Source organism: Ips typographus, linkage group LG14 (genome assembly GCF_016097725.1).
Source record: "Ips typographus isolate SLU linkage group LG14, UJ_Ityp_2.0, whole genome shotgun sequence".
NCBI lineage: Eukaryota > Metazoa > Arthropoda > Insecta > Coleoptera > Curculionidae > Ips > Ips typographus.
In genome coordinates, this window is record NC_138435.1 from 5,185,413 (window position 1) to 5,204,813 (window position 19,401).

The 19,401-nt window shown below is 35.9% G+C and overlaps 1 long non-coding RNA gene across 1 annotated transcript in view; it reads right to left on the minus strand.

The window, feature by feature from the left end:
* Positions 1 to 5,359: 5,359 nt before the first annotated feature.
* LOC145738023 (uncharacterized) overlaps positions 5,360 to 19,401 on the minus strand; it is a 207,219-nt gene continuing 193,177 nt past the window's right edge. The window contains exon 4 of the long non-coding RNA XR_014180562.1: positions 5,360 to 7,220. This is a non-coding gene — a long non-coding RNA (uncharacterized LOC145738023). The remainder of the gene's footprint in view (positions 7,221 to 19,401) is intronic.

The window sequence follows — 19,401 nt, forward strand, 5'->3', positions numbered from 1 at the left end:
CGCATATTTATTAGCCCGACTTATTAACGTAGTTTGAGGCGAGACAAGGGCCGCATTCGTTTTCGCGCTCCATGGAGCGAGCAGAGCGTTTTTGACGTCACAATGACGTAATTTGACAATTGGTCAAATTATGGTTTTCCCAAATTACGTCATCGTTACGTCAAAAAAGCTCTGCTCGCTCCATGGAGCGCGAAAACAAATGCGGCCAAGGTCATCGTTGCGTTGAATACTGTTTCTATCTTCAACCGGGTCGTGATTATTCGCAATGTTTATGTGCGCCCTTCTCTCGTCTGCTCGAACGGCTCGGCCTGCGTTTATTTCTCTTGCTGCAGCACATATTCTACAATTTTCAAATGCATGTTTTGGATTCAAACAGTTTAGATACAGTTTCAGCCTTACCGCTTCGTGCTTTCTTTTATTAGGATCAAATTTTAAAAATGAGTTGCATCTAAATATTGAATGACTTGATTTACAGTAAAAACAAGTAAATTTGTTATTGCTATTTGTTAGTAATGAGTACGATTTTTGAACTTTTAATTAAAATTTCTATTATTGTTTCATTTTGATTTTTATTACTTTTTGTACTGTAACGAAGTTACTAAATTTTTACCGTTTTCTTAATTGAATCGACCAACCGGAATCATCATTTCAATAACTTAAGTTCCAACAGTCGGATTTTCTCCGTTCTTGTCAGTTTAGGTTCGGGACGTCGGTTACTTTTCGTTAGGGTCATAGCGATGTGTCGCGGAAAGCCGCTAATTGATAAGTGCGTGGTTAATAAGATTTACGCGGCCGAATGTTCAGCGGCTATAGTACCGCAGTTAACCTGCAAGGGCGTCCTGCCGGCACCCAGTGTGTGGCAGTGCGCGCGGTTCCGGTCCCCCATACATGGTACGTAGGTGAGTGGGAGATTGCAGGAAATAAAACTGGCCTGCACGTGGCAAACCGCCTCTTCCACCTGCGGTCAGCGTCCGAACCAGACCACCTGCTCCGACTCGAGATCCGACTAGCAGTAAGTACCATTCAACCACGTGTACCGGTACGGCATCTGTTCTAGGCCTATACCGCAATACCTGTCCGTTCCTTTTGATTTTCCCCAGTATTTAGTACACCGTAGTTAGCCGTCGTGGACTCGTAATGACCCGGCGGATTTTTCCCTAGTAATTAGTACACCGTAGCTAGCCGTCGTGGACTCGTAATGACCCGGCGGATTTTTCCCCAGTAATTAGTACACCGTAGCTAGCCGTCGTGGACTCGTAATGACCCGGCGGATTTTTCCCCAGTAATTAGTACACCGTAGCTAGCCGTCGTGGACTCGTAATGACCCGGCGGATTTTTCCCCAGTAATTAGTACACCGTAGCTAGCCGTCGTGGACTCGTAATGACCCGGCGGATTTTTCCCCAGTAATTAGTACGCCGTAGTTAGCCGTCGTGGACTCGTAATGACCCGGCGGATTTTTCCCCAGTAATTAGTTTACCGTAGCTAGCACCCGGATTTCTCCTATTCTTAACCGCCAGGACAGCTGCCGTAGACACCGTTAACGTGTACACCTTTTATTTGACCGCTTTTATTGGTACGTTTAACTGCTTTGTCACCCGCGTCCCGACTTACACGCTTTAGGTTGAAATTGACCATTTAAACAAAGTTACACGCTCTCTCTCATAATTATACTTGCTTTCGTTTCTGTTTAGGACTTAAGATACCGTTAGGGTTCCGACTTTTGTTTTTTTCCGATTGGTACTGTTCGTTAACCACCGTAGGTCCGTAGTCATAATTTTGGGTTAAGTGTTTCAGAGTGTTAATTTCTGTTTATTTTATTTGGAAACACGACCCGGTGAGTTTGTAAATTTACTTTTGTGTTTCATTGGACCTGTCAGCCTTGCAAAACCTTAGCGCCCGCTTACCTTCTTCGACTGTCTTAAAGGTTACCCCGGTAGACGGAGCGTTTTCCTGGTTTACGCTCCGCGGTTATTTGAAACCAGGTGGCGCCCGAGGCAATTAAAATCAGACTAGTGTCAAAAGGGGTATTTCATTCGCGCCCCAACAAAAGAGCGTCACAGTACTCACAGTTTCACGTTTCTCTAAAAACTCACATTTCTCTTTAACAAAAACGAGCTGGGTGGTCAAGTTTTGTAACCATTAAATAAACAAGTAACACTGACCACTGATCTGTGGGTTGATTTAATGCTTTTAAACCTTAAACATTTTTATTAAATAAATCAAATAAGCTACGCAATTCAGTATGTGATTCTTTGACTACCGAAGGCGCTTTAAATAAACCATTGACAAAATTAAAAATAATTAGTCTATTATTTTCGTAGCTGTCTTTTAACATGTTTAAGGCAATACTATAATTATCTTTTGTAGTTTTAATGTATTCTAACATCAAGGTGTGCTTTTAAATAATAAAACTTGTGCAATTCATCCATTGATGAGTTTTGATCAATTATTGAATAAAATGCGTCTCGAAATTCCAACTTATGAATTGTTTATAATGTTTGGTAATTTTATTGAAAACCCCGTAACACGTCGCTGGGAATTATGTGATTTCGGTCGGGAGATGTTATCAATTGACTCTATTTTATGATGATTTGACAATATCAGTGAAGCACGCGCACTTATTTCATAAAATAAATCTTAAAATTGATATCTTCCTGGTTTTTCTTGACTAATATTATCAGCTGATAATGCCAATTCATCATCGGTGTCAATAACAATTATATTTCGTCCTGGTGGTCCCCTAAACTCATCACACAATGGTTGAGTGCGTGCTAAACGACTATTTAATTGCAATAAAGCACTATTATCAACTTGGACGAGATCAAACAATTCAACACACTCTTTAAAACGAGTTAAAGATTGTTTAATAACTAGTTTTTTTTTTAATTGCAAACGATTAAAATGGTCTCTAAGGTCCTTCATTTTGTCTTGATTTTATAATTTGAATATAATTATTTTTATAAGCCTTCGTCGAGTCAAGTTAATGTAAGTAAGTGTTATCAAATTGAGCCAAATTCAAGACTTACTGTTCTTTCTGGTAGATTTTCCCTTTTGGTTTGCTTACTGTAACCCACGGTGATCGTCGTCCCATGTCAATTTACCAGCCGCTTCTGGAAATCCAGGTCTCCAAGTTTTCAATTCCATCCTTCAAGGTTATCGCCGAGGCTTGACGACACTCTAATCAAAGTCTCTAATCTTTCAATAACGTTTCGTCTTATGTCTGATCGCTATTCGGCTTTAAGGACCATGTTCTTTCTCCAAGTGGACTGTATTAATTAAACTGGTGGAAAAGTCAAATCCACAACTAATAATCTTAAAATTTAATTACGGTTTTAAACCAGAAAGAAATCAACTGTTGTGCGAGTCTTTCCATTCTCTCGCAGACTGCACATAACTTATCGCGGGCGAACCTCCGCGATGTGGCCGACTTTTTAAAGAGTTAGCAATCTAGTAACGAAGGAATTTTTTTTTGATAAACAAAACCTCACCAATTATATCGCTGTTTACCGAATGATGCGATATCAATGGTGCTGTTCCTAGATTTTGGGACGCCATTTGAACGTTCTAGCTTATATAGTTGAGTACAGATGTCACTACATGTGGTACAACAGCTATAGGTTATAGTTAACAGGTTGAACGGTTCGGCCGCTAGGAAGCGTCAAATTTGACTCGTTTTTTTATGTCTTTTTTGGTGCATCTTTTCTTACAATCGTCAATAACTAGGTTATTTGCAACACTTTGTATAAACTTTTGTAAGTCAATGAATAGCCAATGAAATAAGCTTTCTATTGACGTATAAAAGTTGATTGGTTAGTGCTACGGATTCGAAGCTAGAGAGAGTCAACATTTTTAGAGTGAAATTATATAATTTATAATTCTTCGTTGTTTTCCAATGGATTTAATTTATGTTTAAATTTAAATGGAAGAAGTTTAAAAATTATTTATAATATAATTAGTACGAAATAGTATTTTTTTATTTGTTTACTTTTAATACTAATGCTAATAGTTCGGTAGCGGGTTAAAATTCAGGTTAGCTTAGTTAATTAGTTAGATTAGGTACTGCAAGTGTATATTTTATTTTTATTTTACATAAAATGGTAAATATCTCAGAAATGGATACAGATAGGTATAACCGGAAGTTTTGAATTTTTGTTTCTTATTTTAGCATATTGATTTAGTGACATAAAATAGAACAGGATTCAAATACACTAGCTTCGCACAAGCTTGCCAATGGAAACCACGATTTCTGCCGTTAATAAAGTGAAAGAGTAAATAATTATTGCAAAAAGAGAAAATCAAATATATGTATTTTATCGTAAATGAACACTACAAAAACAGTAACTAAAACAAAAAGCGATTATCAAACTTTCGAAACAACACCCAAACTGAAAGCAGAAAGCTAGCTAACAAAACTGATACCTGAGTTTAGCTGTTACCTTTATTTAAAAAAAGTGTAGTTTACGATTTGGGTCGTTTTATGACAGGACCTTCTTTTGATGGGCGCTCCCAAATAGAAGTACATATTTTTTAGTCACGAAGCTGAAACTGTTAGAGTCATCTTTCATTTTTCGGGACTCACCATGATGATTTCGGTTATTTGAGAAGACCGGAATTTAGACATAGTTGAGCAATTCGAAGTTCAATGAAATGTTGCTTCTTCCTCTACAACATGGCAAAATTATATTTGAGATACGACGTATTGGTTTTTGGTTTCCATCGTCACTTTTATTAGTCTAATGGGCGTCATATTCTATTTTTAACAATGTTAATTCAACTTGTTTTCTGATTACAGTGCTGTTTCAGAAATTATGTTTTTCGACGACTGACTTTGAAAGTACCACATGTACGCTTCCATTTAACAGCAGAAAGTAGTTATTTGCCGCGCGCGAGCAGAAAATGAATCATTTTCTGCTCTAGAGCATTTTCGCTTTCTACTAACAATCTACTCACCAACTTTTTCGGCGTTTCCATAACAACGCTTGACATACCTGTTTGAAATAAACACATTCCGTCAAAGTGATTTATCGGTGACAATAAGTTCGAGCTACGAAAATGATGTGAGTTGTCCTTCCACTCCACCTCACAGCAGTCGTCGTAAAAAAGTACTTTTGCCGCTTTTACATGATTGCAGCGTGAGGCGAAGCCGAAAAAAAACGGACTAATTTTTATGTTAATTTTTGTATAGGTACTGTAAATAATAGGTAGAACGTGAAACTAAGTATTTTCTTTTTGTACTCATATTCTACAAATATCTGATACCAATATAATTGTATTATATTGTCACGACTAGCGTGACGTGTTGAATTTAATTCAACTTATTTGCCTGAGATCTCGTTTCAGCGTGAAAATAAAACACAGTTAACTTTACCATCAAGTTCTATTGAATACGTACTTAAACCTAACAACTCCTAACTTACTAACTAGTAAAATAACAGGTTTCCTAACCCAACGAAAACGTTACTAACTCCCAATAAAATCATAATAAACCAGGCGTAAATTAACACACAACATAGAAGTACAATAAACATACTTACATCTCTATAGAAGACAGAATCTTGGAGAGAGGCTTGTCACTTGGAGCGCGGTTCGCGATTAACTTTACTTGAGCGTTACGGACATGTCTAATTGACATTTGCGGTTCGATCACCAACGTGGTGCACAGCAAAACTGGACTGACTGGACAGAACTGGACTGAACTGACTGAACTGAACTGACCCCTCTCTAGGGTGCAACCTCTTTTTTATAGCATTCCAGACACTGATTCCACCAATCAAAACTCCCAGACCTGGCCTCGTCTAGCCGACAACTCGTGACGACCTTCGACCATCGGTACTTGGAAAACATTCCACATTATTTCGCAAATTCAGCAAATGCATCTTAATTGCAGTTGCACTCCGACCGCATTCCACAATTTTAATGTTTCCGCTCAAGTAATATAAACATTTTTTAATGTTTTCGTTCAAGTAATAAATTTGATTTATTATCCTTCGTGACATTTGCCCCTTCTCCATGAAACTGGCCCTCCAGTTTAAACCAAGAGAGGTAATTCCTATATTTGACAATTCTAATTACCAACCTAAGTTATCGCTAGCCTTATATAAAATTCATTTTATTATAATATTATTTGAAAAATGGAGTAAGCGAAAATTTTTAATTTTACTTTTTATCATATATTTTCTAAAATGCTTACTTTCTCCATTTTCCGTCATCGCTTCGTCGTACCTAAAAATTATAGTAATCCTAATCATTAAACTAACCCTTAAATTAACATAACACATTTGAAATCTTGGGGAGCGCTTAACTACGCACCATATACTTCAATATACGCAGTTTTGATTTTGCGATTTGTATTGCGCCATTGTTCGCACAAAAATGTTTGTCACAATCATAAATTGCCCTGTCCATGACTTTGTCCCTCATTGGTCACCAAATAGTACAGTAGTTGAAGTCTAGCAATGTCAATTTCATAGTCCTTCCTGCTTAAGTTTCATTAACATCACGTGGTTGACGTTGGTGATAACGTTAAGTGTCATCTTTATTGGTCTTCCAATACTGGCTTTGCACAGCGTCACTTAGTACATTGGCTCCTTATGGCTCCCTCAAGTGCATGGTTTGTTTACATATAATGAAAACAAGAACAAAGGTTAATATGTGTTCATTAAGGCCTAATATACTTATATTAAAATTCTAATTTGCATGCAATCTTGCGTATTACTTTATAAAGTTAATTGACATGTAAAAATAATCGGGAATCCGGTCCTGAAACTAAAAAGTTTGAACTCCGTAAATATAAACGACTCGCTCTAGACGCTCTAGTTTTCATGTTATGGAAAGTAGAACGTATTTGTCTGTTTCAAAAAATACAGAAACATTAACCGTTTCTAATTAACTTCAAATCCTTTTGGAGAAGATTTTTTTATCAAAAATTGGATGTAATGTCCTCAATCAAATGCTTTTCCCTCATTGATTTATTTGTAAAACAATTATGAGGGCAGCTTCGTGGAGGGTTTGGCACTTGCGGTTTATTATAGTTTAAGAGATGGTTTACTATTTAATTAATTTGTAAACCCGGTGCGGGTTGCAGAATTCAGGACGACTACATTCTGTGGCGTGAGCGGAGTCTTCTGGCTAGGTACTGCCTTCTCCGACGTGGTGCACAGCAAAACTGGACTGACTGGACAGAACTGGACTGAACTGACTGAACTGAACTGACCCCTCTCTAGGGTGCAACCTCTTTTTTATAGCATTCCAGACACTGATTCCACCAATCAAAACTCCCAGACCTGGCCTCGTCTAGCCGACAACTCGTGACGACCTTCGACCATCGGTACTTGGAAAACATTCCACATTATTTCGCAAATTCAGCAAATGCATCTTAATTGCAGTTGCACTCCGACCGCATTCCACAATTTTAATGTTTCCGCTCAAGTAATATAAACATTTTTTAATGTTTTCGTTCAAGTAATAAATTTGATTTATTATCCTTCGTGACAATATCACGGTCAGAAAAACCAAATGGTCGATAGCCCTTTTCATTATTAGGAAATATATATGAGATATATGCAATGGTAAATAATTTAATGGCGTATTTATTGGGTCAAAATAATCCGATTTACCACAACTTACCTCAGACGAAAAGTCAAGGGAAACAGAAATACAGGGGGTCAAAGTAATTTTTTTAAAATAGTATTTTTCAAATAACTTTCAAAAAACTTAAGTAATGGTAAATAATTTAATAGCGGCTTTCTGGGATCAAAATAATTCGATTTAGCACAATTTACCTCAGACCAATCGTCAACGAAAATAGATATACAGGGGGTCAAAGTAATTCTACGATATTTCGTATCCCCGACCAATTCAACGATTCGGAATATTTTTATTGAAGTTATTTCTCACTTGCAGTGAGAAATGAGCTAAATTCCATCCTCCAAGAAGATGACAAATTGCAATCATGTATGGCACCAAATAATTTAATTCCGAATATCTCGGAAACGGTTGATTCTCTAAGATCTCTCTAAGACCTACCAACTAAGTATACCTTTTCTGTTCAGAAAATATTGGATAACAGATACTCTGATGTCAGTTGTCACTTCGCTTTACCAGAAAAAAGTTAGAGCGATTTAAAAGCAAACCATTTATTGTAGATGGCGCCCTCTGTAAGCTAGCACCCTCAGAAACATTGGAATACCTAATTTTAGCGAAAAACTCCAAGTGGATCGCGAGTTATTCGAAAAAGTGAATTTTAAAAAAATAACTTTGATCTCCTGTATTTCTGTTTCCGTTAACTTTTCATCTAAGGTAAGTTGTGCTAAATCGTATTATTTTGACCCAATAAATACATACCAGGTGTACAAGAGCACCCTGGACATAGGAGATTAACATGGGAAAACGGTTTTGATTTTTTTGCGCCTGTACGGTTGATTTGATTGAAAAACCGTACCAGCAACAATGACCTGACCCGTTGCCCGACAACCGCCTATACAGTGCAGGCTAAAAGTTTAAATTTTCTCATTTTTGTTCGTGTTTTACGACGAAAGGGCTCAAGTTAGAGATCTGAAAAAATACAGAAAACTAGTCCGTGATAGGTACTACAACCTTCATTAATACGATTTTTCAATCAAATCAACCGTACAGGCGCAAAAAATTCAAAACCGTTTTCCCATGTTAATCTCCTATGTCCAGGGTGCTCTTGGACACCTGGTATATAATATTAATTTCTCTTGCTGTTGCTGTTGATTGTTTTGAGTTATTTTAATCGAAGCAATTGTTTTTTGAGCAAATTTTTTCCCCTTGAGGGGGGTGAAGAGAGGGGGGTTTTGTCTGATTTTTTTCACCATTTCATTTTTTTGGGGTGTTGCCTAAGTTGTGTGAAAATTTCATTGAAATCGCTTGATTAATAACGACCGGAGAGCAAAAAATTTTGAAACTGTCCAACAAATCAGTAACAATTGATATGTCCTAAAGAATTTACAACAAAACTGTCTAAAACACGCCAAAACAGTAAAAAATATAATTTTTTAACACTCTAAAAGATTGTCTGAAAATTTTAGTTTAGTGTCCAAAAAATTAATTTTAAACGAGAGTGTTAAAAAACTATTAGGTTAGGTGAGTGGCCAGAAAAACTGTCAAAAACAATTTTTAAAGGTAAAAAAAAAATTAAATATACAGAGTGAACCAAAAATTTATATATATCGAGTGGCTCAAGAAACAACAGTGCGCGCGGGCGCTTTAGCTACGGATGGCGGCCATTTTCTCCCTCTTCCTGGTATGCGTGTCCACGTGCTTGATCATGTGATCCTTCCTGATAAAGCCCTTGCCGCATATCTCGCACGCGTACGGTTTCCTGCCCGTGTGACAGCACAAGTGCCTTCTCAAATCCGCTTTGTAATTAAACGTTTTTGGGCACATATCGCACTTGTGCGGTTTATCGCCCGTGTGTTTCTTCGTATGTCGTTTGTAGGTTTCATCATCAGGAAACCGTTTACCGCACCGGGAACACTTGAACGGTTTATCACCACTATGGAAGGTGTTGTTGTGTTGAGTGAGATAACAGGGACGATTTTCCGCTCCTCCGAAGCACGAGGGGGAGAATTCTCCTTTTGTTCCTCCTCCAAATTGGTCAACAACACCTCCACCTCATTAATTCCTAAGGTGGTTAGTCCTCCAAATTCAGTTGTCAAATTGGTGGTGTAATTCTCCATTATTACAGGATGAGGGTATTCCTGAAGAGGACAGTAGTACTGTCCCATACCAGCCACGTTCGCATACCCATGTAGTTCCGCCAGAACCTGCGCAAAACTGGGCAAAGGCTGGCTCACATCCAAATCACCCGTAGTACTGCTGGGGGTAAACGTATCCTGCGTAACGTGGGAGGCCAACTCGTTTGGGTACTGCTCCGCCAAGATAGGCACCACATCCACCACGCTGTCGCTGCTCCTCGAATCCTCCTGACTATTATCCTTACTAGCCGAGGAATTCCTAGCTGGATGGTGATGGGCGCTGATGGGCATGATAGCTGGATCAGGCAGCCCACTAGATTTAACCGCTTTCTTGTGCAACGTGGTGTTGTAGTGTCTCTTTAAATGTCCGGAACTGGTGAACCACTTGTTGCACGCGGTGCAATTGTAGGTTTTCGGTCTGCGTGCTTCGTTACTCTTCCAGTTGGTACTCTTGGTGGGAGCAGGAGCTAGTGGTGGCGGTGCCGGAGCCTCATAACCACTAAAACACGCTGAAACACCCTCGCTAGAACCACCATCAACCACAAACTCCCCTTGGTAACCTGTTGGTTGATTATTCCCCAAACTAATCATCCCCTGCACGGTATGTCCCTCCTTTTCCTTCTCCCACGTTTGACTGACCATTTTCTGACTATCCAAATCCAGTATCTCACTCTGACTCACCTCCTCCTCATTCATGGGTGTTTCATAATAATACTGGGGGTCACCCAAATTGTTGTGCTCGATGAGGAGGCAAGCACTCTTGTACACCAAACCACACTTCTCGGACTGTTTGGGACTGGGTGAGGGTGTGGGTTGTAGTGGATAGTTCACACTGTACACCGGTCTGTTGTACGGATTATACCGAGCGTTCAAATATTTACTCTGAGTGCAATCCATATTAATTTTTCCAAAGAGAAAAAACAAAAAAAATACAGTCACCCGAAAATAACGTAGCGTCCGACTCCGACCGTTGACTGACTGAAACTGAAACTTGTGCATTGGCCCACTCTTGGTGGGGGGTTGGTGGAGGTGGTGAGGTGTGGTTTTGGAAATGCGTGAGTTATATACAGGGTGATTCAGGTTTTATTACACGAATTTTAACCACGTATTCTACGTCCCAAAATAAATCCAGTTTGCTCTATAAACTATATCCAGAAAATGCGACTTTTGGGAAAGAGAGGGTGTTGAAGTTTTTTTACCAAAAAAAAAAGGTTGCGAATTTTACGAGCAGTTAATTCTTCTTCTAGTCTAACGTTGCAGAAAATGCATTGAAGTCAAAGGACACCATTTTGATCAATTATTATAATTTTTTATCAAATGTTTAGTTCTTTGTTGCTTACAATTAGTTTATTGCCTCGATAAGTTCGAATTTCGATTACTCGAAATCGGTGGGTCGGAAAAAAAAATTCCAAGAATCCTTTTTCCTTCAAAATTAAACATTCAACGGAAAATGGAAAAATCAATGATATTTTTATAACAAGCAGTGCCGTACTTTTTTTTCTTAAAAATTATCAGGTGACTTATTAATACACGCGCCGCGCCACTGGTGAAGATAAAACAATTTTTTAATTGGCGAATAATCGGCTTTTTTTGTTTATGAAAACCACAAAGTTTTATTAAAATATGTATGAGTTTTGAAAAAAAAATTAACTTTGTGTTTTTTTTATAAAACTTCAACACCCTGTAGTTCCTAAAAGACGCATTTCCGGGGTATAGTTTATAGAACAAACTGGGATTATTTTTGGACGTAGAATACGTGGATAAAATTTGTGTATTAAACCCTTAATAATTAATAATTAATTTAATTTAGAACACCCTGTATACAGGGTGTTCTAAATTAAGTGCGCACCAATGTCAACTTTTTTATTATTGAAAATAGAAAATTGTTTAAATTAACAAACCTGTGGCATTTTTTGCGTTCACTGAAACGGCGTCAGACGTTGCTAATGTCAAATAGTTAATTTCAAACGCATAATTTAATATTTATCCGTACATCCCGTATTTTAAGTCTGCTATTAAATGATAAAATACCATACGTTGATACCTTGGTTAGATCAAGTTTTATGACTTATGCTCGTAGGAAGTTTTTTATTGAGAGGTGAGATGGTTTTACTTTTGAAGCAAATTTCACCGTTAAAGAAATTAATAAATAAAAAAAATGTCCAAGGAATTTACAGAGCTCCTCACACTCTCCCTAAACTTCTTTCAGAAGGGGGGTGAGAGGGTTTCTAAATTACAATCAAACCTAGTACAAAAATAAAAAATTATTTGTGAATGAACTTAAAAATCCATTAGAAAAGGAAAACATTTTAAGCAAATTTCACCCTTAAGGAAATTAATTTTAAAAAACCCTACCATCATTCTTCTGAATAACCTAACTTAAAGTAAAAATGCAAAAAAAAACAGTATTTTTGATATGTACAAACTTAATTGGTTACTGTCAAGGTGACAGTGACAGGTCGAGAAATAATTTGACAAGTGACAGACAAGGTCGTATTAAGGAAGTGTTTGCAAAAACTCCCCTGGTGGGCGAGTGGTCTGTTTTAATCGTGCTTTTTTTTTCTCTTAATTTCAGTGAGTTACGGCCTAAAAATCGCGGTGTAAACACACACACCCAAACCAAAAAAAACTAAACAAAACAAATGACGCGCTTTGATGATGGCTAATACAAGAAACAAAACAAAAAAAACAAAACGTAAGGTTCAAGGTGAAAGCTAGAGACGAAATTCAATCAAGACGGCCATGGATTGCACGTTTTGGCGGCTTTGACGCCTTTGACTTAATGTTTTCTTTTTATTTGGTTTTTACGACCCTTTGAAAAGTATTTCAAGCGACGTGACTTTCCTAGAGCTGTAAACTAGACTAGACAGGGTTGTAAATTAGCGTTTTGACAGGTAATTGGGGCAAAATTGTCCGAAAAATGTCTTTGCCGGCTGGCGTGTAATAACATTTTTATATGCTCCTAAAAATGCTTTAGTGGCAAACAAAATAATGGTTTTTAAAAAACACAATTTTATTTCGGCCAAGTTACAAAATGAGCTTAATAATATGGAACTGAACTCAGACACTACGTGTCTAGTAATTTAAATAGTTAATTAATTTAATTTTTTAATTTAATTTTTTAATTTAATTTTTTAATTTAATTTATTAATTTAATTTATTAATTTAATTATTTTATTTTTTATTTTTAGACGGTTTTGAAATATTTTGATGCTATGCTGCTTCAGGAGCATTTGGAAGCTTCTAGATGCTGTTTTGGAGCTTCTAAACTGTTTTGGAAGCTTTTGAAATCTTTTTAGACGACTTCAAGAGCATTTAGAAGGTTTTTTAGCATCAGTTTAAAAAGCGTATTGAAGGCTCTGAACCGCTTTGACAAAAATACAACTTGGATAAATTTATATGCTGTGATATACGGTCATCGATTGAATAGCAGATAATTTTGGTTTTTGGGAGTTGAAATGTAGTAGAAGTCAAACTTCACAGTTTAGCTGACCTTTTACATAATTTATTTTTGTATCCTCCGCACCTACGGATTTAAAAATCAAAGTCAAGAGAAAGCATAGCAAAAGCAGCTTTTTCAACCAATTAAACAATTCAATCATAAACTACGAACAGTGCTGCAATTTACGCAAGTGCTGCCCATGTTGACTTATCCTTTTGAGTTTATCACATAACATTTTTGACTGAAGCGATATTATTTCATTTGGCCACCTTGTATTTGCAGTCCAAGTTCTGCAAAACAAAACATTGTCTGGGATGTCTTCAAAGGGCGCCTAACAATTTATTAGGATAGAAAGTCATAAAAGTCGCTTTTGGTTAGACTAGAAACCTTATCTGCTTTCAATACTAAAACCAGGTGTCATTTCGGTTTAGCAAAGTATACCAGGGTAAAATAGAGCAATAAAACATTGCATTTATTTTTGCTAGTTAAATTTACAAACTAAATATAATGGTTTTTAAAAACCAGATTTATTTCAGACGAGTTACAAAGTGAGCTTAATAATATAGAAGTGAACTCGAGCATTTTATTTCTAACAATTTTGTAAAAAAATAGTGGCTTGACTTACTTGCACTACATGACTTAAGTATAAACATTGGGTATTCCTAATTAAAGGGTTAGGTATGCAATATAAAACTTGCTAGGTGAACTTTTGCCAGTACATACATATAACTTAACATTTTATGGAGGCTAAAAGCCCACACAACTCACACCTGTACTTTCCGGTTTCTTTTTTTGAATGTGGTAATTGTAAAAGTTGGCTATAATACAATATATAAATTTTTATTCAAAAACATAGAAGCCTTTGAGCCAATTATCAACATTTTATAGGCAATTTCAAAGCTTCAAAACCATTTTTACCTGGAAATGTAAAAATCAAAAACAACAATCATGAAACTCGACTAAAAGGCTTAATTTTTGGCTTTTAAGATACATTTTAAACTATACTAACTACCAACAAGAAAATGATAGCCGAAATCTGGAACATTAATAGATGATAGACCAATTACAGATTTCTGAGCCATTTTCAACATTTTGAAGGCAATTACAACGCTGAAAAACTACTTTTTTATGTGGAAATGTAAAAATCAGTGACAACAATCATGAAACTTGACTAAAACCCTTAATTTTTGGCTTTAAAGGTAGATTTTAAAGGGTATCAATAAAGAAATGTTAGTCAAAACCTTGGAAATAGGCTTGATAACTTATTTGCAATTTTTATTATTTAATATCCGACAGGGCTATGGTTTCATCAATAATGACACCTATTAAGATCAATTATCTACGAAATAATGTCTAGGGCGTTATTTTTTATAATGCCCTTAGACTCTTTATTTAAAGTAGATTTCCCCTACAATTTTTCTTAAAACTACCTAGATGAAACATATCCAAAAAGTTTTTTGACGCAAACAAAATTACAATAAGCATTTTTACATAGTTCATGAAAAGTTAAGATATTAACTATTCATTTATTTAGTTTATTGCCATACATTTTCGAATGTAAAAATTTTCATTTATTTTTAGTCGCAATTTTGTCGCAAACGGGGCATGCTACATTATGTCATTCATTTAACAACCCTTTTTTATAATCAATACTTCTATCCAAGAATTAAATAAAATATAGAGTGTACGTCTTAAAAAACAGACCACTTTACCATGCCACATTTGTCTGCGACACCCTGTACAGGGTGCTGCATTTTCGATGGTTTTACGGGGTACAGAGAAAACGGTAATAGATAGAAAAAAAGTAGCATACGTGTTCCGATCTCTTTTTCCGAGCTGAGATGACTGGCGAAGAGTGGGCTGCGCAAACTTCTTTTGTTTCAAAGATACGGGGGATTTTTGAAAGTTGGTCATTTTGGAACCTCCTCTGTATTTCATTTGCTATTAAAGTTATCAAAAAAGGAAAAACGGTTTCCGGTAGAAGTTTTGACGTAGAATCCAATGGCGTAGTCAGTTTTTTTCTATTACGTTTAGTTTCTGACATATGACAGTAAGTTATATTTTTTTAAATGGAATACCCTATATATTTTTAGTTCATTTAATTCTGTTGATTTTTACTTTTTCAACGGTGTATTAAAACATATAAGTTTGTAAACGTTTATCTTGGTAATTAGAAAAAATGCGTTTCCTTAACAAAAAAAGTGCTAAATAATATGTATAAAAATACCCACAGTCAAAACAAAATGTGGCAATGTTCATATTAACATGTTACATGTCGTTTATAAACAGTTTTTTCAACTTCCACCTTAAAAATAGTAGAAAATAGAAATGGCCACTTTTCTTATTAAAGTGACGGTAGAACTGTTTGTAACAGATTTTTAATAAGATTTATTAAAAATATTTAATTTTCTGATGTGTTAGTTTATATGATTTCCGATTTTGTTTGGTATTTTAGATATTGGCCTTTTTTAGCTTAGCAAAGGTCTTTTTTTAAAATAACAGGATTAACCTCTACAAATTTATATGTTGTAATACACCGTTGAAAAGGTAAAAATCAACAGAATTAAATGACGTAAAAATATATAGGATGTTCCATTTAAAAAAATGTAACTTACTGTCATATGTCAGAAACTAAACGGAATAGAAAAAAACTGACCATTGGATTCTACATGAAAACTTCTACCGGGAACCGTTCTTCCTTTTTTGATAACTTTAAGAGCAACTGAAATACAGAAGAGGTTCAAAAATTACCAATTTTCGATAACCCCCCGTATCTTTGAAACAAAAGAAGTTTGCGCCGCCCACTTTTCGCCAGTCATCTCAGCTCAGAAAAAGAGATCAGAACACGTATGCTACTTTTTTTCTATCTATTACCGTTTTCTCTGTACCCCGTAAAACCATCGAAAATGCAGCACCCTGTACAATCCTAATTTTACAATGTGCCTACATTACCCGAATCTTTCCGAAGGAGTAGAAAAACATACTGGCAGAAAATTAAAAAACTATCACGGTACTAGAAAACAAATCCGCTAGGGACAATAATCGAAAATGGCACCGAACAATACACAGACCACGACAAAGCTAACGCATTTGCCAGACATTTTCAGAAAGGTTTTCAAACATCTACTAACCCTAACTTTAATGATCAAAACTGGACCATAACTTATGGTACATCATCGTAATCAGAAAACTAGGCTCTATTACAATATGCCAAAATTCAATATGGCCGTAAAAATTAAAGTTGATGATGGTAACTAGAAAACGAAACGTCGGATATCAAAAATGATAATGCCTCGTTGTTTGGAGGAAAAGCGACAATGGTAAGTCATGTGAAATAAGCTTTCCATTAACGTATAAAAGTTGATTGCTTAAGTAGTATCGTTTGGCCCCCAAAGGCCGTCAACATTGACCACTTTTGTCGGTGTATCCTTTAGTTTAAGCCTCAACAACTCGTTTAATTGCACTAATTTTGGTAGAGTTTTATACGTATAGAGTTTAATAAGCTTTCTAAAAATATCTCAACTTGGGTTCATAGTAGTGTAGTTTTGTTTTTGTTTATGTATGTTCCTTCTTCAAATGAACTGTATTAATTTAACTGGTGGAAAAGTCAAACCCATAACTAATAATCTTAAAATTTTGCATATCCGATATACTGGCTCATCCGATTGTCCCTTATGCCACAGTAATCAGGTTCAGGTATCGACGTTAGTGGTCGTCCAACCAAAAAATTCCCAGGAATTAATGGCTGCATATCTTCGGGATCAGATGATAGCGGACTGATCGGTCTCGAATTTAAAATGGCCTCAATTTGTGTCACTCAATTCATTATTGGCACCCAAAAATGTAGTTCCGTTATCCGAATACATGCTCTGGGGTTTTCCATGACGAGAGATAAATCACTTAAGCGCAGCAATGAATGCCTCACTATCCAAACTAGTTTGGTAGATTACACATTAAGTACCTAGTTACTAACTTGACGTTTACGTTTGACGTTTGACAAGACAATGACATCTGATTTTCCGCGTTTTTGACCGTTGACTTTTATTATTAGGTTTTAGCGGCTTGGTTGTTGAAAACTTTTGGTTTGCTTGTAAATGTGCCTGCATCCTTTTTTAATACAATAAACAAGTCCACAAATGCTAATAAATCGTGTCTACATTACTTTCACATTATTAACTTGGTCAATTTATTCTTATTGGGTAAAATAATAGCATGTTTTCTTGAAAAGGGCAAATTTTACTTAGTAAGTCTACCACCCACTCGGAGTATGCCTTCTTTATCAAGAAACGGGTTTAAGGATAAAATGTGACTATTATTTGAGACGTTTACTTTTCATTAAGTCAGATAATTCTTTTTGAAATGATTGCTGTTGGAACATTTTTACCAAAGTCAATAAGCTCTGATCAAGTTTATTTGTTGTGATTGCAGCTACTAATTTTTCATTTGGATGTTGTAAATTGAAAATAAATCTTTTGCATAAAGCTACCACTCTTTTTAATTTGGTTAAACTAGAAAATTTTGAAAATAAGTCTAGATCAAATACGTTTACTGCAAAATGCATATGTACTCGTTCTTCAGGAATGGTTTTAAGGTCTCCGGAATCTTTTAAATTTACAGGCCATTTTGAAACATCAGATTTCAACCAAGAAGGTTCCTCAAACCACAAAATACCTTTTAGACAACTCTTCTGCAGATAAGCCCCTTGAAATATGATCTGCTGGATTGTCTTGTGATTTAACATGAAACCATTCATCGATGTTACAGTTTTCCTGGATAAAAGACACTCTATTGGACACAAACGTTTTCCGTTTCTCAGGTAAATCTTTTATCCAACACAACGTGATCCAAAAAAAAAACATTTATTAAAATCAACATTTACTGATCGTTTTACTTTTTGCGTCAATTTGCATGCCAAAACCACACTGAGCAGTTCAGCAGAGTGACTGAACGAAGTGGTGCTACTTTACTTTTAGCAGTTAATAACTTGCCTGAATACTCTTCATTATCTATTTTGCTCCGAATGTAGATGCATGTTCCATATGCCCTTTCTGAAGCATCGGCGAAAGCATGTACTTCTACATATCGAGAATTGAAATAAAAAAAACTTGCCGTGGAATCTGCAATTTATTAGGATGAACAATGTCTTATATTGTAAATAAAATCCATTTTTCTAGTAATGATTCTGACATCCCAAGACAGTTTTTCTTTTCATAGCAACTGCAAAATAATTTTAGCTCAAATTCTTATTGGCCCTAAAAGACCTAAAATATCTAAAATCTGGCTAGTTATTGACAAACTCAATCGTTTTGTCACAGATTCAAATAAACTAAATTTCCTAATGTTGTACTGAATTTTATCACTTTGAGGTTTCCACTAAATGCCTAAAGTCTTGTTATTTTCAGCTTCACCAAGCACTAAAATACTGGCCTCTAAATCTCTGTTTACATTAAAATTCTCTAATAATTCTGATCGATTTGAAAGATACTTTTGTAAATCAAATCCTGAATTAGACAAAATCTCACTGACCTCGTTTTGAATCTTTAACAATTCCTCCTTTGAATGTGATCCAGTTAACATATCATCTATGTAACAACAGTTTTGTATTTCGTTGCTTGCTAAAGGGCGGGTATCTTCTAATGTGAGTTGGCAGAGACACCTAATGGCTAAGAATGGAGAGGATGCCAATCCATAGGTGATCACATTCAGTTCGTAACACTTAAGAACATCTGTGGGGTCGCTACGCCAAAATATTCTTTGATATTTTCTATCAGACTTATTAATCAAAACTTGTCTGTACATTTTTGATATGTCTGCGTTTAAGACATATTTGTGAATGGTGGGTCCTACCACTTGAGTGTCATTTAATGACAAATTATTATCAGTGATACCAGATCCGTTAAAAACTACTCTTAAACGGGTTGTTAAACTATCTTCACCAATTACTGCATGGTGGCTCACAGAATAAGCATTACCACAGCTACCATCACCTAATTCGTCTAAATTTGCACTCAAAAAAGTCATATGACCTAATCTTTCATACTCCTCCATAAAGCTATTGTACTCATTTCTTAACTTAGAACATTTTGAAAGACGATTTTCTAAAGAATAATATCTTTTTAAGGCCATACCTTTTGAATTACATAGTTGAGCATTATGTTTAAAAGGAATTCTAACTACCAACCGTCCTTGAGAATTTCTGTAGTAATTATTTTAAAAATGGGATTCTGCAAAATTATCAA